Source organism: Cyprinus carpio, chromosome A19, assembly GCF_018340385.1.
Source record: "Cyprinus carpio isolate SPL01 chromosome A19, ASM1834038v1, whole genome shotgun sequence".
NCBI classification, from domain to species: Eukaryota; Metazoa; Chordata; class Actinopteri; order Cypriniformes; family Cyprinidae; genus Cyprinus; species Cyprinus carpio.
This window is the reverse complement of record NC_056590.1, coordinates 16,896,348-16,905,989: the sequence shown is the minus strand read 5'-3', so window position 1 is coordinate 16,905,989 and position 9,642 is coordinate 16,896,348.

Sequence of the window (9,642 nt, the reverse complement as noted above, 5' to 3'; positions counted from 1 at the left end):
GAACGGATCCACAATCCGTTGACACTCTTCCTGGTGGTGAATATTTTTTTTCCCCTGAGTCAAGCTGTTATTAATCTGGTCCTCTGGGTGAACACCCAGACTTCGAGGTGGAAGAAGTACGTGAATCAAAACCAAAGGTTCTCCCTCAACGTCCAGGAAAATCCCCTCAGAACAGAGCCCTGTTGCGCCGGGCTCCACCCAGAGCTGGGAACCTCTACAATACCGCTCCATTGGCATGCCTCCCCGCCTCTACCCAAACCCAACCACCTCCCCCAGCTCTAGCACAGTTCCACGATAACTCCCCTTTTCAGCCATCCTCCCTCACTGCCCCGCCAATAGTCGCGCGCAAGAACACCGTGTGGTAAGTCAATATGGCAAAGCAACTATATATAGATCTATAGATAGAGTATATATAAAAAAACCGCCCTCTCGCTGCCAGATCATACCCTCCATCAGGTACCAGTCCCCCAGCTTTTGAAGTGTCCGGGGAACATGGCATTACCCCCCAAGTTGCCCCACACGTTATCCTCTCCCCAAGAGTTTCCTCCTAGAGCACATTTCCTGAACCTGCCATCACCACCGAATTCTCCGTCTGTTCCGCCCCAGCCTGGAATCTCCTGTGTCGCCACGGGTTCGCCCCCGCCTTGAATCTCCTCACGCCTCCATTGGTTCCTCAGCTCCATCCCTTGCTCGCCTGAGCGCACCCTGGAGTTGAAGCCCACGGCGGGCTCCCCGGTCCCCAGTCGAGCCCGGAGGCCTCGACCGGGTCCCATATCCAGCCCCAAAATAGAGCGTCACCCTGAACCCCAGTCGAGCCCAGGGGGGCCCATGAACCTAGAGCTCGCTACCATTGTCGGCTCTGCCCCAGAGCTCGCGTCCTGTGTCTGCTCCAGGCCACCAACTGTCCAAGCAGTCGTAAGTTTTCCCCAAGTGGATTTTTTTTTTGGGGGGTGGTGGGGGGTTAAGTAGAGATCCAGCCATAGAGGCCGAGGCGGGGTTGGAGCCTGTGGCCTCGGAGCCAAGAGCCGACGCCATGGCCCCCTCGAAGTCTCCATATCCGCCATGGCCCCCCTCGAAGCCTCCAGAGTCCGCCTGGGGCTGCCCAGGTCTCAACAGAGCCGCCAGACCCGGCCATGGCTGCCCGCAAGATTCTCCAGATCCCGCCTCTGGAGGTCCCTCCTCAACTCCACCCCTTCCTGTCCCTGCACCAACCTCCAGGGAGTCCCCCACGCCCCTCCCCGGTGTTACGGCTCGGGACGAGCCTTCTGGGAGGGGGGAGTAATGACACAATCATGGAAGGCTATTCTCCCAAGGTTTCTTTTTGAGTTTTCCTTGTATTTGGTCATGTTCCTGTTCTTGTTTAGTTAATTGCTTTACTCCCCACCTGTTTATTGTTCTCCCTGATTACGTCCAGATCAGTTTATAAGCCCTGTCTGTTTTGCCTTTGTCGGTTCTTAAAGGGGTCATGAAATGAGAAACCAAATTTGCCTTGATCGTGTTTTGGAATATAAGAGGTCTGCCTGTACCAATATAACTACTTCCTGCAAGTCATAAGTAGGCTTAAGACGTCCTGCACCCAGTTGATAAACGAAAGCCATTTAATTAATCAAGCTCTAAATACAGCTTGTTGTGGATCCATGGTAAGAAGTGACGCCAATGCGCGAAGTGAGGTTCCAACCATTTGCATATGACCTACTTCCAGCACAAGACAAACTATACCATTTCAGATCGCTAAATGCTACCAAGTACCTCACACAAGTGTTCAGTCGACGGACAGCGAAAGTGGGTCTGTGTACAGGAAAATTACAATGCCATGCAGATGTGCTCAAACATATAAGGTTTTAGATTACTGTAAGAGCCATCGCTCAATGCATCACCCGCTATACTAAACAGTTACGCCAATCCACAAATGTTCTGGCTGGGGGTGTTCATAATTGATCCATAGGCACTGTCGTTATCCAATCATAACAGTGGGCGTTAACACTGAACTCTAAAGGGGAAACAACCAAAAAAACAGAGTGTTTGAATCAAAGGATGAGAAAAAACAGGGTGGGAAAAATGTCATAATTCACCTACACATTTTAAAAGTTTTTTTTTTTTTTTTTAAACTATAGTAATACTATAATTGCAACCTAGGGGACCATAATAATAAAAATAAAAAACCCATGTCATGACCCCTTTATTAAGTATCATTGTGTTATGTTGTTTGTTCTTTGCCCTTGTGATCATTCTAAAAACCAACTCCTTTTTGGATTTTCGTCTGGCACCTTTCATTTGGAGACACGAGATCGTGTTATAGGTTATGGGTTCCAAGCTGGAACCATACCATTACCAAAGTGTGATGTGTAAGCTCTGCTGATCACTGATTATTGGAGAGAATCGGCACTACTCAGTCCCTGAACATGTACACAAGCACAAAAAGAACCGCTAGATTTAAATCAGCACAGCCAGAGAAGGATCGACCGTGGTGTGTGTGTGAGCCATCTTTTTTTTTTCAACAACCAAAAGTTAAGTTGTCTGTTGTGGAAGTACAGATCGCTACTTCCCCGCTGATAGCAGAGAAGCGGATCCAGGAGAACTTCATGGGGCGGCGTGAAATTGAATTTTTTTTTTTTTTTTAGAGTTGTGGCAGTAGAGGTGGCACAACAATAACGGCATACGTGAATAATTCCGCTGACTCTAAAGCGATACTAAACCGCAGTGGAAATGCAAACCATGCCTAACTGAGCCCCGCCGAAATGCATCACTACATATTGGAAAAGCACCGCTACCAAAACGGACGGTAAACTTCCCAAGCGATCACGGCTTGGCCGGAGAGAACCGCCACTACCTGTTTCATTGAACTTGGCTAACACTGTAAAACACATCAGAACCAAGTAGATTCAAATCGTCAGCACAGCAAGCAAAGGATAGATCTTAACTGTTTTGAATGAGTGCATTTTTTTTTTTTTTTACAATCAAAAAGTGTCTGTTTCGCTGTCTCGTTGAGGAAGTACAGACGCTCCTCTCGCTGGATAGCAGATGAGCGGATCCAGCGAGCTTGATGGTGCCGATGCTGAATGAAAAATGTTTTCCTCCAGGAGTCGGGCAGATAGATGTGCAACTCTAACCGACACGAATAATCCCACGGTTGCTACTTTTGTACCACCCTTATGGAAAAGAAGTTTATTAAAGTGTGCTATTAGTATACTTTCTTTTTTTAAACTAAAAATAGGAAAGTATGCGCTTTTGTTTACTTTTTATGTACTTCTCAGAAATGGGCTTTATGTACCTTCAGAAAATGACATTTCAGTATACACCTTACTTATACTTACAAAGAGCGTCTAAATATATTTTGAGCTATATATTTGTGCTCCTAGAACTGGGTGGTTTTCTATTGTTGCACGGGGTAGAAGGTGCTAGTACACATCTTTCTGTACAGAATTTCCAAAAAAAAAAACAAGTGAAGAAGAAAAGAAACAACAGATACTAACACATGATCATCATCTGACATGAAACCGCGATCAAACTGTGTAACGTTATGGAATAAAATGTCCACAGATGAAGAGGTAAATACCACAGTCAAGCTTTTGGGGTGTTGATCTAACTTCATCTACTTTTTGATTATCATTCTGAATCAAATTCATCAGTCTCTTTTTCAGTTTTTTTTTTCAAAATGTGATTTCTTCATTTTTTTATGAAACTTACCCACATTCAAGTGTTTAAAAAGAAGCATGAGGCTAGAAAAAATGTTTTTGTCAAAGACAGATACTCTGTTCTTATAGTAGTTTGGACTGTTTTGTATGTTCAGGAATAATCCCATATAACAAAAATATATACAAATTAAAACTAATAGAACATATTTAGTATACTAAAGTATGATGTAAAGTTCACTAAGAAAACTTATGAGTTAGACTATGCAGTATAAAACTACAAAAATTAGTCGTTTAATGAGACTATATCAAGTGTACAAGTATTCTAATTCGTGAACTATCAGTATACCCTATAAGTTCACTTTTATAAACTGCAGTACAAACTACAACAATAGAGGTACAAACTAGCTTGGTGTACTCAATAGTTTAGCTGATGATATATTAAAAGAATTACTTAAAAGTATATTTGTTAATATACTAGAAAAAGTCGGGCCAATTTTAGCCACAAGGATATTGAGATGAACAGTACAACTTATAAAGTAATACTGCTAGAACCACTGATATTTGTATAACTCGCTACATAAAGTAGTACTTAACAATATACTTTTCTGAACTTTTGTGTTAAGTATACATACGCAGTGGCGGCTCGTGGGTTATGTAAAATAGAAGGTAGGGCAACAAGTAAATTGTATTTGGTCTGGGATGCCCTCTAGCCGATAGTATTATTATTATTTTTATTATTATTATTATTATTATTCGCATACCCACTTTAAAAGGGCTTTTTTGGTTGTTGTTCTGAGTCAGAAAACATAAAGAAAAATCACAATACACATTATACAACAAGATAATATAACGTTTCACTTACCTGGCCTATCACTTGAAGCAAACATCCATCCCTTCTTAAAAGTCTGTGTTAAAAGAGAGCTGCCTGTTGTGCTATTTAATTAAGCCGACTGCTGTAGCCTATATCAGCTTAGGCGTGTTTTTCCTTTCTTTTAATTTGTATACTGTTTGAATGACAGCTTGGTAAATCTGTTGGCGATCAAATATTCAATATCGCTACTCATCATAAGTACCTGGTCTGGATCATTATCAGCGCAGCGCGAGACGTTCAAACTAATAGCACGTAATTTACGTCTCTATGGCTACGTTCACACTGCAGGGCTTAATGCTCAATTCCGATTTTTTTGAAAACATTCGATTTTTTTGCAAGGCCGTTCACATTTCCAATTAAATGCGACCTTTTGTGATCTCCTGTGTAAACGTGAAATGACCCAGAAGTGACCCGCATGCGCAGAAGAGTACTCAACGGTCAACGACTGTCACTCGTTTTTGCGGAAGTAGCTAAACGTTAAACATGGATGTCAACAACAGTGTAGTCAACAGCGGAGCTCTTTTTGCATATTAAAGTTATTTTCCCAACGGAGCCAGCACAATTACAATCTTCTCGTTTTAAGAAGAAATTAAAAAGGAGGAGGAGAGCAAGGTTTTTGGCCATGGCGTTTGGTGGAGCAGTGTTAGCAACTTCGATACAGAGAAACGTGTGTGGTGCAGAGTCGCAGCCAGGAGTGGTGATATTACTGATGTGAGTGGCTTCTTTCTTTCCTCGTTCCCTCCGCCTACTTCAACGCAGAATTATGACGTTTGTAGCGTATCATGACGTACGGGTCGGATACATGTGGCCTGGCCTTTCAGACGGAGGTCGCTTTTCAAAAGATCGATACGTATCGGATTCAGGACCACATACCCAAGTGGCCCATGGGTCACATTTGAAAAGCATCGGATCTGTGTCGTTCAGACCTGTCCATGAAAAGCATCAGATACAGGTCCATAGGGCAAAAAAAATCGGAATTGTGGTCCGTGTTAAAGCCTGCAGTGTGAACGTAGCCTATGATTGGTTGATATACCCGAAGGGAGGCTAGCCTCCTTTACAAGGTTTCTTTTCTCAACACTCTTCAGCGCTGAAAGTGCACACTCGATGCTGATTGGCTAATTTTTTTTTTTACCAACTGCACGAGAGCTTATAACTCCCCACGCCTCCCCCTCCCTTTCTCTGTCGGTTGTATTTACATCAGCAGATTCGGCACATTCGTGACAGAAAAGCGGCGCTTTCCAACTTCAGTAACATGCTATGGTATTACAGCTGTGAAATTACAAACAAAAAATACACATTCTGCTCATACAGCCTATTGATTATTCAATTTCAAAAGGCTATGATTTCGAGAGCGGGGCGGCGCTGTTGCGCGTAATACAGTCAATGAATAAAGCATATTTATCCCAAGCGATTGCTTATGAACTTAAGTTGATAAATTGTGACAATAATGTCTACTTTATGACCTTTAATGTTTTAAGCTTGTAAGAATGTATAGTTTATCGCTCATCTGAAGGCTCAACCCGCAATTTTATATATATTTCAAAATAAGAGTCCCGCTGTATTTCAGGATTGTTTATAATTAAAAGTCACACGTTAGTTTTTTTTTTTTTCTTTTCTTTTCTGGGCATTATTGATATTTTGGCTACACAATAAATTGTATTTAATTTAATTTCCATTTAATTCATAGTAATATATTGTTGTTTCTGGCCTGGGATTCTTCCCCACAGGAAGAAAAATCAAAGAACTAAGAATTATTTGACATATTATTCAATATATAGATTTGACTAGTCTGTAAAATCTGTCCCATTCACTGAGAGAGACAATATATGACAAAGCAGGGAGAACTCTACAATTTAATTGCTACTACTATATATGTATGTATATATATATGCGCCTATATATATATATATATATATATATATATATATATATATAATATATATATAGATATAGCATTTAATATTTCAGTGTTAAAAATCACACATTATTTATTATTTGTCGCATTTAGTCAGTCACAAGTATATTTCAAACCTGTGGGAAGCACTGGTTTTATTTTATGTTTTCAGAAATAGATTTGAATGAAAAATGAAATTATTTAATACAAATTAAAAACGAACTAACTAAAATACTAAATAACAAACTAAAATAAAAGACTAGCTAAAACAAAAACAAACAAATAAAAATCCAACTAAATAACTAAATAGACTACACTAACTAACCTACCAATCTAACTTACTAACCTACAAAATACCTAACTAAATGAATAAAGTAAATAACTAAATAGAACGCGGACTAGATAACTAAATAAATTAATTATTTAATTAATCAAACTTTATAATCAAATTACTAGCTAAATATATAAACAACTAAAATAAACAGATACATATCTAAATTTTTAAAATACTAAGTAAAACAAACAAATATCCAACAAACTAAATAACTCAATAACAAAAATGTCTAGATGACTAAATAATTAAATAAAGACTAAACTAATTAATTATCTACAAAAATAACTAACTAAATAAATACATACAACACTGACTAAATAACCAATTTATTTATTTGTTTTTGACAAATAAATAAAATAATTATTACTGAAATGACTGAGCGTGTGTTTGTTTGCAAACTTTGCACAATGATTATTAAAGTTAATTTGTGTTCATACACAGAGTTCTGCTGAATATATGAATGGGGCTTTACACAAACCTGTTATGCCATAATCTCCCACCAATAAATCTTTGCTCTTTTAATGCTGAATCCCTCACTCTTTCACACTCTCTCTCTGTCTCTCATGCACACACACACACACACACACACACACACACACACACACACACACACACACTCTCTCTCTCACACACACACACACACACACAGACAAACAGCAGTCACTGAGTCTCTTTCTGACCTTTAGTATATGCTTTCACTACAGAGATGCACAATTCTACTGCATTAGCCGCAGGAGCTGTGCTGGGCGTCCCTCACTGTTGTGAATCAATCTCGGGTGATGGCTGTTCTGCTGTAATTGCCTATATTATTTGGGGTAATTTAGCTGACTGAACCACTAGTATCCGTCACATTCTTCTCACATTCTCTATATGATTCACTCCCACTTCTCATGCAGCTTTATTTCTATTAATCTATTAATGCAGTCTCTTTGGCCATACTTGGCTATTTTATTCAATCTTGTTTTTCACTTACTGTACCCATCCTGGCGCTATGGTTCGCTCTGTTCTTCTCACTTTCATCACTTCTCTGTCTCTCTCCTCCATCTTTAATGTACTTTGCCCTTGTTCTTCCTCTTTCCCCTATGCACATCCTTCCCTCCTCCTTTACTTTCTGTTTCTCTGTGTATCTGGAAGAGAGTTTGTGTGGTGTGTGTTTAACAGACATTGGGCCATGTGGGATGCCCTAATCACAGGGGTGCATCTATCACCTAATTACCATGATTTAGTGGCATGAGTGCCATAGAGCGTCAGTCTCAGTGCCAGGCGGGCACACAGGCCCGGCAGTGCCAGCCAGCTCAGCTGCCCACGCCAGATCCACCCCCCGCCCCAGCACTACACAACTCCATATAACACCACAGTACAACAAAACATGATACAGCACTAACCAATGCAGCAACACATCTGTCCAGACATATTGGAGAAAAAAGCCTGAAAAGAAAGTAGTTTGTCTTTTTAAAATGAGAAAAGCTTTAGTGAATATAAACATACAAAAAAGTATGCATATATATTTACAGGACTGATAATTTGACCTTTTTATGATAAGGCAAGATTGCAAAATGTCATGTGATTACATCATATTTTATTAATGTATTATTTATTCTTCAAATTTATATTAAAAATACTAATACTTACAAACATAAGGTCTAAGCAGGGCTGAAGCCCCAGGGGTCCCGTGATTAGCTGTAGAGGAAAGGAAAAGTAGACTGATTGGTCGTCAAGAGCACCCAAAACTTTTCCTGCTTTTCCTGCCGACTGCCAAAACCTCACTATGCCCCCACACTGCTATTAAAAGTATACATAAGTTCATGCTTGTAACATGCACATTAGAAAGATTCATGCTTGTCCAGTGTCTGCGCTATTTCTCTCCGAAAGGTTTGAGTGATTAAAATGTCTTCATATTCATTTAAACTAGAGTTGCGGGTATGTTTTCTGCTTTAAGGGAGTGCGTGGGAAATAAACACCGAAAGCCAGGTGATGAAATGGCGTTAAAGATTAAAGTGCACAGTGTGAGATAACAGCTGGACCAGACCAGTGTCTCCCACACAGTGCTGATGAATGAGCCTGGAGCTTTTGCCGCTCTATTTAAGTGATAACCAGCACTTGATCCACTTAACTTAGACACATGACACTTAAATTTGAAAAGTAACCCTGATGATTCTCCTCTTCTAGGGCCAGGAAGAAGACCTTCTAATAAAACTTTGTTGCTTTGTCAGGGAACCTGTATCTGGTGTTTATGCATTCATATTTTTAATGTGATGTAGCCTGGAATATATAGTACACATACTCATTGTATATATGTTTGAGATTTATATATTATGTATATTATATATTATATGTATGTATATGTGTGTGTGTGTGTGTGTGTGTGTGTATACCACAAGGATAATAACAATAATAATAATAATAATAATAATAATTTAGGTTAGGCAGTGTCAGCCCTGGAGTGCCGATGTCCTTAGTTTAGCTCCAACCCTTAAAAAAAAAAAAAAAAAAAAAACACTCACTTGCCTGCCGGTTTAGTCATCCTGAAGACATTGATAAGCTTGTTCAGGTGTATTTGATTAGGGTTGGAGCGAAACTTTGCAGGACAGCGGCAGTCCAGGACACTTCCTATCCCTGTGCTAAACCATGCTAGCAACAGTTTATCTAATGTTATCTTAACATCTATCTAATCTATCTATCCAAACTTTAAGCGTTCAATTACTTCAAAATTTCAGACAAGGCTTTTCCAAGCCAACTTCAAAGTTTGTTGATGAATAATTACACATATATATTAAAACCATATACACAAAAAAAAATAAAAAAAAAATAAAACGTAAATAAAAGTTTAAACAAACTATACTTAAAGAAAACTAAAACTAATAAAATGACAAAAACATGCAGCAAAATTTTAAAACTTACATTTAAA